Source organism: Chrysochloris asiatica, unplaced genomic scaffold (assembly GCF_000296735.1).
Source record: "Chrysochloris asiatica unplaced genomic scaffold, ChrAsi1.0 scaffold00005, whole genome shotgun sequence".
NCBI classification, from domain to species: Eukaryota; Metazoa; Chordata; class Mammalia; order Afrosoricida; family Chrysochloridae; genus Chrysochloris; species Chrysochloris asiatica.
In genome coordinates, this window is record NW_006408523.1 from 25347360 (window position 1) to 25366072 (window position 18713).

An 18713-nucleotide genomic window follows, 5' to 3' on the forward strand; every position below is an offset into this window, starting at 1 on the left:
TTGAGTCTTAGTCTTGGAAGGGGGTTTGCGTAGAGAGGACCTGGCCACTTGCCTTGATGTTTCCTAGGGAAGCGGTTTGTTTGTTCTTGTAGTAACAGTCCATCTGCCTCCATTTTTCCTGCAGGTCTTTCTTTCAAGAGGTATCATTTATTCTTGTAGCCGCTCCAGGCTGGTCTGCTTGTCCTTTCAAGTGGAGATTTCTCATCTCTGGAGATCTGGATGTGGTTCCGATTTCTATTTATAGTTTTATGTATTGCAAAGGCTCCACAGGAAGCCTCGTTCACTGGGTGTGCTGTAGCCCCATTTTAGGTATTCCAATCAGTCATAAGCAGAAGACAGACTTACAAACCTTCTGGTGTGATGTTTCTAACTATTCCTTTCTCTCCCTCGCCAGTGTCTACTCTATATTATAATGCTCCGTGGCCGCGCAACTCGTGGCCCCGGCGGCCGTCCCCGCGCTGGCCCGCGCGTTGAGGAGCTCTGTTTCTTTTTGAAAGGCAGGTGTATGGTATCTCTGTTTACATTCAAATTGATTAAGGGCAAAAATATAAAGTTTGCATTTTTTCCTTTTATAATTGTAAGCCTCAATATTTAGTGAGGCTAAATCTGGCAAGTATTGTTTCTCCTATGAATCATAAAGATGGAGTTGATAATTTTTTTAGCAGAACTGTCACAAATAAAGGAGCATATTATAAAGTTTCATTCAGGTTTTCACTTTTGGTTAGCAATGGCCATGTCAACAAAATTTCTAGCAATTTGATTTTATTAACATTTAACTTTAAATGAATTTATCCAAAGAAGTAATTACTTTATTAATTATTCTTTTAAATCAATTAAATTTTAAATCAATTGAAATTTAATTTGATTTTGACCATTGTTATACCAATTTTCTTCATTGATAGTTCATTGAGTTGAATAAATAAAAAGAGAAAGTGTTCATATTTGTGAAGCTACTGATATTTTATAAATGTTTTCTGCTATTTTCTTGTTTTGTTTATATGACATTATTTACCTAGTGAAAAATGATTAACTACAACCCCTTTGTCTGCAATTGTGACATACACCAGTGATTTGGGGCACATTTTAAGACCAAAGTAGATATGGCAAAATATAATTAAATTCTCTATTAGATTTCAAAGGATAGGGGTACAGAGAAATAAAAAAATTTTAAAGTAAAATAGAATTCCATGCTTCTTTAGAGTTTAGAACAGTAACATTGTCCACTACATATAAATTCATAACCCCAAACGCCTTCTGAATCCACAGAACTAAAAAGAGGCCAACTCTCAAAGGGATATCAAACAAGATAAAAGCTTTTTTTTTTTTACTACCATTGCTGTCAACGGCTTCCAAACCTTCTCAGTTCTAAAGTTTCAAAGATCAAAGTCCTATCATAAAGGTTTCTGACATGCACACGTAATCTCTTTAAACATTATCTTAATCCATGTAAGAAATATATATATTGTAATAATCTATGTTTTCATAATCTCTTTATTTGAAAGTTTCATCTGCTCCTTTAACTTTCACCACTGTTTTCATGTATTCAAACCAAATTTGTTTATTTATTTATTTTTTAATTTATTTATTTTTTGGTTCATAATTTCAAAAAGAAAATAATTACATAATAATTTTAGAGCAGTTTCTATGTAAAATCATGTTCATGTCCCACTGGCCTGTGCTTTATTTGCCTTTTTGGTCTAATATAATCTGGAATTAATAATTACACTACTATTAATATTTTACACATATTAGTAGTGTTTTAAATATTTAAATTAATTTTACTTCCAAATTTCTTTAAAAAATTAATAGATTCCATGTTTGAATTGTTTTAATATTCAATTCTAAATTCATATTTGTCATGGTTTTGATATCTTTGAGATATCAGTTACAATTTAGTATTCATTGTTCCTTATCCAATTCCCTAATTGTTTCAAAAGATGATGTCTCTGTAGGATAAGCACTGGACTGCTAACCACAAGGTTGGCATTACAAACCTACCAACTGCTCCTTGAAAATCCCATACAAGATCGCTATGTGCCAGAACCGACTTGATGGCACCTAACAACAACAATAAGGTGTTCTCTTGATATAATGGGTTCAGCATTGGGGCTAACTACAAGGTCAGCTCTTCAAATCCACCATCTGTTCTGTAGACAAAAGATGAGGCAGCTGATTCCATAGATATTCACAGTCTTGGAAACCCAAAGGGAGAGATTTAGTCTGTCTTGTAGGGTTGTTTGGAGTCAGAATTGACTTGATGACAGGAGGTTTGGGTGTTGGGGTTAGTGGCACAGTACTTAAGCTGCCAGCAGAAAGAAAGGCCTGTTGAGGTTCTAATTCACATTTGTTTTCATGGTAGAAAAGACCTTGCCATTTGTTCTCTTAAAGACTACAGTCTCAGAAACTCTATGGGCCAGGTGTACTCCATTATGTAGGGTCAGGTAAGTCAGAATTGACTAGACAGCCCAAACAGTAGCAATGTGAAGATAATTTTTTCTTACATTTAGGAAAATAACTGTGTGGCCCCTATTAATTATAGAATCTTTAAATGGATATTAGATTTTATGTGTTGTGAATGTTAGTCTTTTTGTGCCCTGCTAATTGAGGAGGAAATATTATGTTATCCTTAGTGTTTTGCTATTTGACCTTCTACCTCACATGATAGAATATACTTTGCACTATTTACTTATCTTGTCTCATATTTTTACCTCCCCTTCAGTACTGTTGTTGTTGCTGTTAACTGATACAAAATAATTTCCAACTCATGGTGACCCTGTATAGGGTTTCCAAAAAGCGGCTGGTGGTTTTGAGCCTTCAATTTTGTAGTTAACAGTACAGTGCTTCTTCTACTGTGCCACACCTGAACTGTACACTTAGTATATTGTATAGAATATGATGCACCATCATATCCCACCATTTGGTTTCCTAATAGTTGCCTATATAGATTTAGAGGGGAAAAAGTAAAATAAAATAAAACACAAATACTTTGGGAGAGTTAAGGAGGAATATAATGGGAAAACACCCAATTTATCTCAAAAAACATACACCATAAAATAGAATAAAAACAAATCAGTTTTCTAGTTGGCACAGATTTCTAATTTTGAAATAGTGAGATGATGTTTGTGTGTTTAATGTTTGATTACTATATTAGAATTTGACTTGAAAAATATTTTAGTTAATTTTGTAATAAATAGAAGAGCTGATTCATATATTTGAGTTTTACTGTGTTCATTATCAGCAGCAGCTTGACTAGTAATTTTAATTTTTAGATTTTAGTTGTGTTTGAAATAATTTCTTTCTCTCTCAGATATTTAGATTAGGATAGAGCAATGTTGTTTTAGAAAATCTATGACTCATCTGACAATTTCTCCTAATGTGGTGCCTTGTGTATTGTTGTAATACTGGAAGCTATGCCATTGGCATTTTAAACACCAGTAGAGTCAGTCGTGGTGGACAACTTTCAGTGGTACTTCTAGACTAAAACAGATTAGAAAGACAGAACAGTGAACCACTTTTGTAACAGTAGCCACTAGGAACTTCATAAACATCAGGGGGTCAATGTTGGATATAATGCCAAAAAGGTGAGTCCCTCAGGTTGGAAAGCACTAAAAATACAGCAGAGGAAGAGCTGCCTCCTTGAAGTAGAGGGGACCTGAATGGCATAGATGGAGTAATGCTTTCAGGACCTTCATTTGTTGATGAGGCACTACTGAAAATGAGAAGAAACAGCTGTAACACCCATTGTAACTTAGAATGTACAAAGCATGAATCTAAGAAAATTTAAAGTCATCACAAATTAAATTGATTGCATAAAGATCGATAATCTAGGCATTAATGAGCTAAAATGAACTGCCATTGGCCATTTTAAATCAAATAATTACATGATTTACTATTTCAGAAATGACAAATTAAAGAGGAATGATGTCACATTCATTATATTAAAGGAACATTTCAAGGTCTATATTGAAGTACACTGCTGTCTGTGATAGGATAATATCCATACCTCTGTTAGAAATAATGACTATTATTCAAATATACACCCAACCACTAAAGACATTGATGGAGAAATTGAAGAATTCTACCAACTTCTGAAGTCTGAAATTGATCAAACAGGGAATCAAGATGCATTGATAATTACTAATGATTGGAATGCAAAAGCTGTTAATAAAAAGGAAGGATACTTGGTAAACATGGCCTTGATGATAGGAACCATGCTGAAGACCTCATAATAGAATTTTGCAAGGCTTTTTCACTGCAAATGCCTTTTTTCCACAACCTAAACTGCATACTTATGGTAATCAGATGGAATACAGAGGAATCAATCCAACCACTGTATCTGTGAAAAGAGAAGATACAGTTCAATATCATCAGCCAAAACAAAGTCACAGATAACTGTGAAACAGATATCAATTGCTCGTGTGCAAGGTCAGGGTAAAGCTGAAGAGAATTAAAGTGATTTCACAGGAGTCAAAATATAACCTTTAGCATATCTCACCAGATTTAAGAGATCATCTTAAGTATAGATTTGGCTCACTGAAGACAAGATCAATTGTGGGCTGACATCAAAGACATCATATATAAGAAAGAAATAAGGTCATTAAAAGACAGGAAAGAAAGAAAATACCAAAATAGATGTCAGAAGGGAATCTGACACTTACTCTTGAATGAAGATAAGTTAGTGACTAGAAGAATAGAAAATTTCAAAGGGGGCAGCTGGATAAGAAAAAAAAAAAAAAAAGTATTAAAATAAAATGTGCAAACCTGGAGTTAGAAAATCAAAATGGACTTTCTGCTCAGCATTTGCCTACTTGAAAACACCGAAGGAAACATTCAAGCCTTTGGTTGCAATACTAAAGGATTGTGCTGTTGAGTAGGTTCTGACTCATAGTGACCCTGAGAAGCAGTTGGCACATTTCACCTTGCAGTTCAAACCAACCTTGTGGTCCAGCGCTTATCCTACAGTGCTACATCAGGACTCCATTGAAAGATTACATGGGCAAAATATGGGAAAACATAGCAAGTATCAAAAGAGGATGGAATGACTATTTAATCACTGTATCAAGAACAATTGGTTGATGTTCAACTATTTCAGGAGGGGGTATAAGAACAAAATCTGATGTTATTGAAGAAAGTAATCTAAGATGCACTGAATGCATTGGCCAAAAACAATGTTCCAGGAATTGACAGAATATCAATCGAAATGAATTGATGCCAAGAAATTTGGAAGTAAGCTACCTGGCTAGTAGGGGAAGATGTCTGAATTTGTGCCCATTTGGAAAAAAAAAAAAAGGTGACTTATTACAATGCAGAAACTATCAAGCAATATCATTAATTTTACAAGAAAGTAAATGTATGCTGAAGATAATTGAAAAATAATTGCAGCAGTACATACATAGGGTGCTGCCAGAAATTCAAGCTTCATTCAAAAGAGGACTTGGAACAAAGGACATCATTTCTGACAACAGATGAATCTTGACTAAAAGCAAAGAATATCAGAAAGACGTTTACTTGTATTTTATTGACTATGAAAAGTCATTTGACTATGTGGTTCATAAAAACCTATGGATAGCTTTGCTAAGACTGGAAACTCCAGTGTATATTTTAAAACTTGTTAATTGAAAAAAAAATCTTGAATATATGAATAAACTTCCTTTGCCTGTATTCCAGTCCAGAAAAATCCAAATATGTTATATTTGTATTGCTAGATACCGTAGAATCTGTTCCATTTTATAATAACCCTATTTGTGCACAACAGAGCCCACTGCTACTGCCATGTGCTAATCTATCTCCAACAGAGTCTCCTTCTTTTGTGTTGACCCTTCACTTTACCAAGGATGATGTCCTTCTTCAGTCCCTTGTGACAATGTGTCTAAAGCATGAGATATAAAATCTTACCATTTGGCTTCAAAGGAACATTCTGTGTGCAGTTTTTTCAGACAGATGTGTATGTTCATCTGGCAGTCCATGGTACTTTCAATATTCTTCAAAAACACCATAATTCTAATACATGAATTCAGCTATGCTCTTTCTTAAATCATTGTCCATCTTTCACATGCATATGAGGCAACTGAAGTATCATGACTTGGGAAAGGTGTCCCTTAGTCATCAAAATGAAATATTTGCCCTTTAACAGTTTAAAGAGATCTTTACACCAGATTTTTCTAATACAATAGATCATTTGATTTCTTGACTGCTGCTATCATGAATGTTAATTGTGCATCCAAACAAAATGAAGTATTTAAAAACTTAGATCTTTTTTTCATAATGGTGATGTTTATTGGTCCGGTTGTGAGAATTTCTGTTTTCTTTACATTTAGGTTGAATCCATAATGAAGTCTTTAGTATTTCAAGTTCTCTTCATTTTCAGCAAAGTTGTATCAACTGCATATTGCAGGTTATTAATGAGTCTTCTTTCAGTCTTAATGCCATGTTCTTCATATAATCCAGTTTATTGGGTTATATGCTCAAAATACAGATTAAGTAAAAATGATGAAAGGATATAACCCTGATACATACATTTCCTGATTCTGAACCATGTGCTATTCCCTAGTTCAATTCTAAAGTGATCTGGAATTCTCATTCTTTACAATATTATTCAAGCTTGTTACATTTGACACAGTTGAGTGTCTTTACATAGTCAATAAAGTACAATAAATCATCTTTCTGGTATTATCTGCTTTCAGTCAAGATACATCTGACATCAGCAATGATATCCTTTATCACACATCATCCTATGAATTTGGCTCAAATTTGTGACAACTCCTTGTCAATATAATAGTACAATTGTTTTTGGATTGTCTTCAACAAAATTTTACTTGCATGTGAAATTAATGATATTGTTCAATGATTTCCACATTCTGTTGCATCAGCTTTTCTGGAATAGGCACAAATATGAATCTCTTCCAATCAACTAGTTAAGTAGTTGTCTTCCAAATTTCTTGGTATAGAACAGTTGGTTGAAATATTTCAATTTGTATTTCTTCAATTCCTGGAGCCTCATTTTTCTCCAATACCTTCAGTGAAGTTTGGACTTCTTCCAACAGTAACATCGTTTTTTCGTAATATACAACGTTCAGAAATGATTGCGCACTGGCCAATTCTTTTTAGTTCAGTGATGTTTTCTTTAGAATCTTCCCTTATTTCAGTATTTTGCCCATAGAATCCTTCAATATTGCAACTAGAGGCTTGATTTTTTTCTTTACTGCTTGAGAAATGCTGAGCATTTCTTCAGTGTTGGTTTTCTAACTCTATGTCTTTACACATTTCTTTATAATATTTTACTTTTTCTTCTTGAACTGCCTTTTGAAATTTTCTGTTTAACTCTTTTAGTGCATCATTTCTTTCAGTCACTTTAGCTTTTCCCTTTTAAGAGTAGATTTCAGAGTCTCTTCAGGAATTCACTTTTATCTTTTCTTTCCTTCCTGTCTTTGTAATGACCTTTTGCTTGCTTCATGTATGATGTTCTTGATGTCATCTCACAGCATCTCTGGTCTCAGGTTATTCATATCTTATGCATCAAATCTATTTCTGAAATAGTCTCTAAATTCAGGGTGCTCGTGACTCAAGCCACGGTATTTTCAATAGCCTCATATGCATGCAAAAACTGGACAGTGAATAAGGAAGACCGTAGAAGAATTGATGCCTTTCAGTTATGGTGTTGGAGGAGAATATTGAAAGTGCCATGGGCTGCCAAAAGAACCAATAGATCCGTTTTGGAAGAAATACACACAAAGTGCTCTTTAGAGTCCAAGAAGACCAAACTTTGTCTCTCAAATTTTGGACATATTGTCAGGAGGGAGCAGTCGCTGGATAAGGATATCATGTTTGGTCAGGCGGAGGGTCAGAGGAAAAGAGGAAGATCCCCAATGAGATGGATTGGCCAAGTGGCAGCATCGATGGACTCAAGCATGGTAACAGTAGTGGGGTTGGCCCAGGATAAGGCAGTGTTTCGTTCTGCTGTGCATAAGGTCACTATGGGTCGGTACTGACTCCATGGCACCTAACAACAACATACTCAGTGTCTTACTTTGCCTCTTGTAGATTTGTTTTCACTTTCTTTAACATCAGACTGAAATTGCATATGACTAAGTGTTATATATTGGATATGTTGTTGTTAAATGCCATCGAGTCTGTTCCAACCCATAGTAACCCTGTATAGGGTTTCCTGGGAGCATCTGGTGAGCTTCAACTGCCGACCTTGCAGTTCAAATGGCTTTGCAGTCTGACGCATTAACACACAGTGCCACACCAGAACTCATATTGGATATAGTGGTCACATATATACAAACACTCTTCGATAGTTACAAGGTATGGGAGGAGAAAAGACTGAAAATAAAGAAGGAGGTCAGCAAAAATGATGAAGGCAAAGGAATATACCAGACAGAGTAAAAGAAAACATCTTTTGAAAAGTCCAATTGCTGTTTTGGAAGAGTCCATTCAACGTGTAAAAGAATGTTATTTGTATATTGGATATAGTGGATATAGTGGTCACATATATACAAACAACATTATATGATTTGTTTTTCTAAATATGAGAATGGGGCCTTCGTTCTTTTACACTTTGAATTGACACATTTTTTCTGTGTATTAAATATTTTAATGTATGTAGTATTTACATTTTAGGAGGTTCCAGTCATCTAGTTTGTCTTCTGCTGTTTGTGTGTTTTCAAGTGCACTTTCCTAAATTGTAATTGTTGTCAGATGCCATCAAGTTAGTACCAACTAATAGCAACCCTATAAACAACAGAATGAAACACTGACCAGTACTGCGCCAATCTCACAATCGTTGCTTAGTTTGAGCCCATTGATGCTACCACTGTGTCAATGAATCCTACTGAGGGTATTCCTCTATTTCTCTGACACTCCACCTTGTTGTTGTTGATGTTACGTGCCATCAAGTCAGTACCAACTTATAGCAACCTTATGCACAGCACAAGGAAACACTGCCCGATCCTGGACCAACCTCATTACTGTTGCCAAGCTTGAGTCCATCATTACTGCCACTTAGTCAATCCATCTAGTTGGGGGTCTTTCTCTTTTTATCTGACCCTCCACCTTACCAAACATGATGTCCTTCTCCAGGGACTGGTCCCTCTTGACAATATGTCCCAAGTATGAGAGACGAAGTTTAGCCATCTTGGCCTCTAAGAAGCACTCTGGCTGCATTTCCTCCAAAATGGATCTATTGGTTCTTTTGGCAGCCCATGGCACTTTCAATATTCTCCTCCAATAACATAACTCAAAAGCATCAATTCATCTACAGTCTTCCTTATTCACTGACCAGCTATCTCATGCATATGAGGTTATTGAAAATACCATGTCTTGGGTCAAGAGCACCTTAGTGCTCAAGCTGACATCTTTGCTCTTCAACACTTTAAAAAGGTCTTGTGTTGCTTCCATTGAGTATTGATAGTTGATCCAAGAAGAATGAAGTCCTTGGCAATTTCAATCTTTTCTCCATTGATAAGAATGTTGTTTATTGGTCCAGTGCTGAGGATTTTTTTTTTTTTTCTTGTCATTGAGATTCAATCCATACTGAAGGCTGTGCTCTTTGATCTTCATCAGTAAATGTTTTAAGTCCTCTTCACTGTCAGCAAGCAAGGCTGTATCATCTGCATATCGCAGGTTGCTAATGAGTCTTCATCCAATCCTCATGCCACTTTTTTTTTTTTTCATATAACCCAGTTTCTAGGATTATTTGCTCAGAATACATTTTGAATAAGTATGGTAAAAGAATAAAACCCTGTCACACAACTTTCTTAATTTTAAACCATTCAATGTTTCCATGTTCTGTTCAAACAACTGTACAGATTTTTCATGAGCACAAGTAAGTGTTCCGAAATACTCATACTTCGCAAAGTTGTCCATAGCTTGTCATGATCCACACACTTGAAAGTCTTTGTGTAGTAAATAAAGCACAGGTAAACATCATTCTGATAATCTCTGCTTTCAGCCAAGAGTCATCAGATATCAGCAATGATATCCCTCATTCCACAGCCTTTTTCTGAATTCTGCTTTAACCTCTAGAAGTTCTCTGTTAATGTATGCTTGCAGCCATTTCTGTATTACATTTAATAAATCTTTACTCACATGAGATATCAAAGAGATTGTCAGATGATTTCCGCATTCCGTTGGGTCACCTCTCTTTTGGAATGAGTACAAATATGGATCTCTTCCAATCAGTTGGCCCGATAGTTGTCTTCCAAATGCCTTCTGTGTTCTGTGCTGTTTCACTTTCTTGAAAGATTTCAATTTTTATTGCATAAATTCCTGGTGCCTTGTTCTTTGCCAATTCCTTCAATGCACCTTAGACTTCCTCCTTCATTATCATTGGCTCTTGATCATATTGTACCTCTTGAAATGGTTGAACATTAACCATTCCCTTTTGGTACAGTGACTCTGTATATTCCTTCCATATTCTCTTGATGCTTTCTGCATCATTCAATAATTTGCCCAGAGAATCTTTCTATAATGAAAATTGAGGCTTGATTTTTTTCTTCAGTTCCCCCAGCTTGAGAAATGCTGAGCGTATTCTTCCTTTTTGGTTTTCTGATTCCAGATCTTTGAACATTTTGTTGTAATATTTGGCTTTATCTTCTTGAGCTGACCTTTGAAATTTTTTGTTCAGCTCTTGGACCTCTTCATTTCTTCCATTTGCTTTAGTATCTCTGTGCTGGAGAACAAGTTTCAGTGTTTCTTCTGACATCCATTTTGACCGTTTCCTTCTTTCTCATCTTCTTAGTGACTTTGCTTTCTTCGTGTATGATGTTCTTGATGTCATTCCACAAGTCTTCTGGTCTTGGTCTTTAGTGTTTAATGTATCAAATCTGTTCTTTAGATGATTTCTAAATTCAGGTGGGATATATTTAAGGTCATATTTTGGCTCTCATGGACTTGTTTTCATTTTCTTCAGCTTCAGTTTGAAATTGCATATGAGTAACTGATGGTGGGTTTCACAGTCTATCCCTGGCCTTGTTTTGACTGATGATATGGTGCTTTTCCCATCATCTCTTTCCTCAGATGTATTCAATTTGATTTCTATGTATTCCATCTGATGAGGTCCATGTGTATAGTAGTATCTTATGCTGTCAAAAGAAGGTATTTGAAATGAACATATCACTTATTTTACAGAATTGTATCATGTGTTATCCAGCATCATTTCTATCACCACAGCCATATTTTCCAACTAATGATACTTCCTCTTTGCTCCCAACCTTTGCATTCCGATCACCAGTAACGATCAATACATCCTGATTGCATGTTTGATCAATTTCAGATTGAAGAAGTTGGTAGAATTCTTCTATTTCATATTTACTAGCTTTAGTGGTTGGTGCATAAATTTGAATAATAGTGGTGTTAAGTGGTCTTCACTGTAAGCGCATGAATATTATCCTATCACAGAAGCATTGTACCTCATGACTGATCTGGATATGTTCTTTTTGACAATGAATGCAACACCATTCCCCTTGAATTTGTCATTGTAAACCATGTGGTTATCAGATTCGTGGCCAATACCAGTCCATTTCAGCTCACTAATGCCTAAGATATAGATGTTTATGTGTTCCATTTCATTTTGACAGCTTCCAATTTTCCCAGATTCATCCTTCGTACATTCCATGTTCCTATTTTCAATGGATGTTTACAGCTATTTCTCTTTATTTTGAGTTGTGCCCCATCAGAAAATGAAGGTCCTGTGGGCTTTACTCCATTCACATCATCACAGTCAATTCTACTTTGAGGAGGCAGGTCTTCCCCAGCCGAATTTTGAGTGCCTTCCAACCTGAGGGGCTCATTTTCTGGCACTATATATGACAGTGTTTCTCTACTGTTCATAAGGTTTTCAGTGACTAAATATTCCAAAGTAGTTTGTTACTCCTTCTTCCTAGTCTGTCTTCATCTGGAAGCTCATCTGAAACCTGTCCACCATGGGTGTCGTCCCTGCTGGTATTTAAAATACCAGTGGCATAGCTTTCAGAATCACAGCAACTCACAAGCCTTCACAGTACGACAAACTGAACTACGAGTGGTGGACTCTCCACCTTACCAAACATGATATCTTTCTCCACTGACTGGTCCCTCTGGGCATTATGTCCGAAGTATGAGAGACGAAGTCTGGCCATCCTGGCTTCCAAGGAACACTCTGGCTGTACTTCTCCCAACACAGATATATTTGATCTTTTGAAAGTCCATGGTATTTTTAATATTCTTCTCCAACACAAGAACTCAAATGCATCAATTCCTCTATGGTCTCCTTATTCACCGTCCAACTTTCACATGCATATGAAGTTATTGAAAATACCAATGCTTGGTTCAGGCGTACCTTAGTCCTCAAACTGACATCTTTGCTCTTCAACACTTTAAAAAGGTCTTGTACAGCAGATTTGCCTGATGCAATAAACTTGTACTAGGAACCTTAATTTCCTCACCTATTTTTTATTTGAGAGCCCTTATGGTTTTAAGTTTTTATTTAAGTCTTTGGTTTATCTTGAGCTTGTTTTTGCATTTAGGGTGAGACAGGGGATATGTTTCATATTTTTGTGAATGAATATCCAGTTTTGCCAGCATCTTTTGTTGAAGAAACTATCCCATTTCAATTCAATGAATGTCAGCTCTTTGTCCAAGATCAACTGCCCAAAAGCGGATGGATTTATTTCTGAGTTCTCAATTCTATTCCATTAGATTGTGTGTCTATCTTTGTACCTGTACTAGACTGTTTTGGCTGGGTAGTCAGTTTGGAGATTGAAAAGTTGTTTTAAAGATAATTAGTAGCCCATTTGCTTAACTACGTTACCTCTAGTCCTACCTATCTGCTTTATACTTATGAACATATACCCAGTGTATTACATATTTTGTATTATGTGTCTATGTCTCCTCTGTTAAATCTAAACATGGAAAGGAAGGTTGCTTATTTATTTCTTATTTCTATGGTCACACTGTTTAACACTGTGCTTGTTTCAAACCAAATACACTGTCTTTGAGTTGATTCTGACACATAGCAGCTCTAGAAAACAGACTAAATCTGCTCCATAGGGAAAGGAGGTAGTCACATCTTTCTCCCATGGAGAAAGCCACTGACCTTTCCATCAGGAGCTAAGTAACTTAACCACTGAGGCACAAGTGTTTCTGCTGTTTGTTGTTAGGTGCCATCAAGTTGGTTCCACCTCATAACAATCCTGGATTGGGTTTCCAATGGTATAAATTTTTTTGAGACTAGAAAACCTCATTCCCCCTGCCCCCCATGGAGTGGCTGGCGGGCTTGAACCACAAACCTTGTGGTTCGCAGTCCAGTGCTTATCCGATGGAGCCACCATGCCCCATCTGTGCCTAATGTTCTTGTTAAGTGTTATAAAGTCAGTTCCAACTCGTAGTCACCCTGTATAGGATTCCTGAGGAGCCTAATAGATGTTTAATATAAAAAAATACATAAAATACATACAGTATCATTTGTCAATTACTGAAACTTCTTGCCCTTTTGTTTAAACACACATGATAAATCAATATTACGTAGAGTTCCCAAATGACACAAATTTAAAAAATGTATTTTAATATAGAAGCTCTTAATGGAAAATTCATTTAAATATATTTCCTGGTTTTCTACAGAATTTCTCTTTTCCTGTTATATTCCTGAAATACAAGTTTTTATTAATTTTGCCGCTGTCAAAAAAAAATTGCAAGCAATACAGTCTTTCACTTCAAAACACTTGAATCTATGATTTTTCCATAATCAGTTAATATTCCACTCAAATTTGAAGTTAGCTCTATTGTAACAATCAATACAGAGGAGGTTCCCTTTTATTTCATTGATGAAGCAAATGCCTATCAAATGGACACAATTTGAAGAGTTCCTGTTGTACTCTCAGTAGCCCTTATTACCAGAGTCTAAAGAGTCTTTTTTTAATTTTTGTTAGTATGGATTTAGTTCTATGAGTATTCCGTAGGAGACAATGATGTGCAGTAAAATATCTAGTACTATGATTCATTAGTAATTATCAAACCGACTTGTCTGTGCCACACCAGGACTCCCTATATGTCGTTGTTATTAAATGTCGTCGAGTTCTGACTCATAGCAGCCCTATATACATACTAATCCAGTTTACCTTTATTTCAGACAACTACAAAAGAATTTTGTTTTTAGTTTTATTGTGAACACTACATTACCCAGATCAGGTTCAAACACAAGGTCAGTGGTTCAAACTCACCAGTTGCTCCTTGGAAACCCTATGCAGGGTTGCTACGAGTCCAAACTGACTCAATAAAATTGAACAATAACAAAACAAATATTTTTGTATTACATTAGTTAAAGTTAAATTTCTATAATAAAAGTCACAGCAAAAGTATTCTGTAATTTAAAATATTAAGAGATATATTCAATAATGGACTGTACATTAAAATAAAGTATACTGTTAGCACTGTAAACATTGAAAAACCTTTAGAATAAAGCTCATGCAACTACATAGTATTTAGAATTTAAACTTCTTGCCAACAAAAATTTGTTTTGTTAAGTGTTATTGATTCAGTTCCAACTCACAGTATTCCTCCCTGTAAAGAGTTTCTGATGCATGCCTTCTGGGTTTGATCCTTGACCTTGCATTTAGCAGTTGAGTGTTTATCCTGCAATACCACACAAGGACTCCCTTTACACATTTATGTCTACTTTAAGTTAAATTTAAATTAAGTAAAATTAAAAATTTCTTTTTCACATGTAGCAGTCATATTTCAAATATCCTATCATTCATGTAGTTAATGACCAATTTATTAGAAAACACAGATTATGTAACATTTCTCTCAATAAAAAAATTCTATTGGACCAAGCTTCTCTAAAACATTAGATCTTAGTTATGCTCCTGGATCATCCAAGAGTGAACTAGATAAATAAAGCCATTGTAAAGAGAATCAACATTTCTGTTCTGCCTTTAAATTACCCTATTCAATCCAAAAGAAAAATTCATATGAATACAATGATTTGCCTTCTATTTTAATGAGTCATGTTTATTCTTACATCATTGCACACATGCCATTTTCAAGTGTTTGACAATTTCAGAACAACTTCTTTAAGTTAATCAAAAACGTTACCTGAATCAAGTTGAGTAAAAGGAACATACATATAAAAGTAGAGTAATTGTGTACATCAAGGATTTTGGGGATGAAAATGAGTGATAATTGTTGTTGTAGTTAGGTGCCATCAAATTGGTATAGACTCATAGCGACCCTATGTGCAACAGAACAAAACACTGCCGAGTCCTGGGCCAACTTCACAATCATTGCTACATTTGAGCCTATCACTGCTACCACTGGACCAATCCATGTTGTTGGAGGTCTTCCTCTTTTTCTCCAATCCTCCACTTTACCAAATATAATATCCTTTTCCAGTGAATAGTCCCTCCAGATAATATGGCCCAAGTATGAGAGACAAACTTTGGCCATCCTGGCTTTCAAGGATCATCTGTTTGTTCTTTTGGCAGGTCCATGGCACTTTTAGTATTCTCCTTCAACACTATAACTCAAATGCATCAATTCTTCTACAGTCTTCCTTATTTACTATCCAACTTTCGCATGCATATGAGGTTATTGAAAATACCATGGTTTGGGTCAGGTCTCACCTTAGTCCTCAGACTGACATCTTTGGTCTTCAACACTTTAAAGAGGTTTTTGTTTGTTTGTTTGTTTGTTGTTTTTTTGCAGCAGATTTGCCTAAGGCAATAATAGGTGGTTTGATTTCTTGACTGCTGCTTCCATGACTGTTGATGGTTGATTTAAGCAAAATGAAGTCTTTGGCAACTTCAATCTTTTCTCCACTGATAGGGATGTTGCTTATTGGTCCAGTGTTGAGGATTTTTGGACTTCTTCTTTCAGTATCTTTGGCCCTTGATCATACGCTACCTCTTGAACTGGTTGAGCATTGACCATTTCTTTTTGACACAGTGACTCTCTATTCTTTCCTTTTTTTTTTTTTTTTTTTTAATGCTTTCTGCATAGTTCAATACTTTGCCCACAGAATCCTTCAATACTGCAAGCTGAGGTTTCAATTTTGTTTCAGTTCCCTCAACTGCGAAATGCTGAGAGTGTTCTTCAGTTTTGGTTTTCTAACTCCAGTTCTTTGCACATTTTGTTATAATATTTGACTTTGTATTCTCCAGTTGACCTTTAAAATTTTCTGTTCAGTTCTTGTACCGCCTCATTTCTTCCATTTGCTTTAGCATCTCTACAATGGAGGGCAAGTTTCAGAGTCTATTCTGACATTAGTTTTGATCTTTTCCTTGTTTGTAGTTTTCTCAATGACCTTTTGCTTTTTTGATATCTGATGTTCTTGATGTCATCCCACATCTCTTCTGGTCTTCTGTCTTTAGGGTTTAATCCATCAAATTTGTTCTTCATATGATCTTTAAATTAAGGTGGGATATATGGTAGCGTAGTGGTTACGAATCGGGCTGCGAGCCACAAGGTCAGCAGTTTGAAACTACCAGCGGATCCACGAGAGAAAGATGAGGTGGTCTGCTCCCATAAAGATTTACAGCCTCAGAAACCTTGTGTAGGGTGGCTATGAGTCAGAACCGACTCCACGGCACATAACAACAACAACAACATATTCAAAGTCATATATTCAAGCTCTTGTAGACTTGTTTTAATTTTCTTCAGCTTCGCTGGAATTTGCATGTGAACTATTGATGTTCTGTACCACAGTCTGCCTCTGTCCTTGTTTTGACTGATAATATGGAGTTTTTATATTGGCTTTTCCGCAGCTGTAGACAATTTGATTTCTGTGTATTCCACCAGGTGAAGTCCATTCGTATAGTCATCTTTTATGTTGTTTAAAAAAGTTATTTGCAATGAAAAAATCATTGATCTTGTAAACTTGTATCACACAATTTACAGCATTGTTTCTATTACCAAGGCCGTATTTTCCAACCACTGATCGTTCCTTTTTGTTTCCAAACTTTGCATTTTTGTTTCCAACTTTTCCAACCTTCACAACTGAATTAGTCCATTTTATCATCAATGGCTCTAGTGGTTGGTGCGTAATTTTGAATAATGTTGGCATAAACTGGTCTTCCTCATAGGCATATGGGGACTATCTTATCACAGACAGCATGGTACTTCATGAGTGGTAATGGGAGTACTTAAATAATGAAATTGACAAAGAAGGATATGGTCAATTAGGAGTGCCAGCTCACTTGTTTCTTTTGCTTGGTATTTCCCTGCCAAAGTCTGGATAATTTCACAATAGGGATAGATAAGTCTAATGACGAATGTGGTTATAAATAACTCCCAATATTATTTACTGACTATATTAAGACCCCCAATGAGATGGATTGGCCATGTAGCAGCATCGATGGACTCAAGCGTGGCAACAATAGTGAGGATGGCCCAGGATCGAGTAGTGTTTCTTTCTGCTGTGCATAGGATCGCTATGAGTCGATACCGACTCAATGGCACCTAACAACAACAACAACATGTTAAGTTGGAGTCGTGGTGTGGTGCTGCAGGTTAATGTGTTGGACTGTAAAGTCAGTTTGAACTTCAAGATCAGCGGTTCAAGCTCACCAGCCACTTCTTGGAAACGCTATGCACAATCGCTATGAGTCAGAATCGACTTAAAGGCACTTAACAACTAAAACTATTAAGACAATGAATTTTCCATGCTAGCATTCAGGTATTTTTTTGAGCAGGACAAATATTAACACAACCAGAGTAGTCCTATTTTGTGATGAGTCCTCTGAATGTTTGTGGTGCTCTTCTTCCTGATACCTATCCATGTTGTTGTTGTTATTGTTAGGTGCCATCGAGTCCATACCGACCCATAGTGACCTTATGCACAGCATAACGCACCTATCCATGAGAACAGGATGAAGACCACATTGCTCTTTTTTCACCCGAGGCTTCAGATGAAGCTGATAGCTCCTTGTTTTCTCTTTCAAAGAGCAATTTATTGGATTGACATATAAATATAGCAGTGAAATTGCTTTTCCTTTCTTTCGGAGACTAACTTAGCAGTAACTAATGAATTTAAACAACAACAAAAAAAAACAGGTAAGTCTGATGACCAGTTCAATCAGTATTGTTTATTTCTGCTTCACTCAAAGGTGCCCATTTTTTAACACTAAGCTGCATATTTAATAGGGTTTTTTTTCTCTCCCTTGCTCTCTCAAAAATACTACATTCACCCCTCAAGGTACGACATATGTTGGAATTTTCCAGAACCAGACTGACAGTTAACTCTAATTTCTTCATTTTCCAAAATGAGATCATCATAAAAAAAAAAAAAAAAAAAAAAAATCCACATGTAACAGCTAATTACATATGCTCAAAAATATATGTTAAATGAATGGATGAGAACATATTCATAGTAATAAATACCAGCTACATAAATCTAGCTTTATTTGAAATAAATGTATCTACATTTTATGGAGTCCTGGTGTGGTGCCGTAGAGTAAACACTGGACTCCTGACCTCAAGGTGGACAGTTCAAACCCATAAGCCACTCCTCCGAAACACTATACAGGTCACTATAATAGAATATTGACTTGGCAGCTCTTAACAACAACAACATTATATACCTTATAGGAAAAGAAAAATATATTTTTCTAATTTTCCTCATTTATATGTTATGTGATAGATACCTAAGCTAGTCAACTTTTACAAGAATTGTAAGGTCATTTTATATACATAAACACATATTCCATTTGATTTTAAAGTAATGTCTTGTCTACTCATGA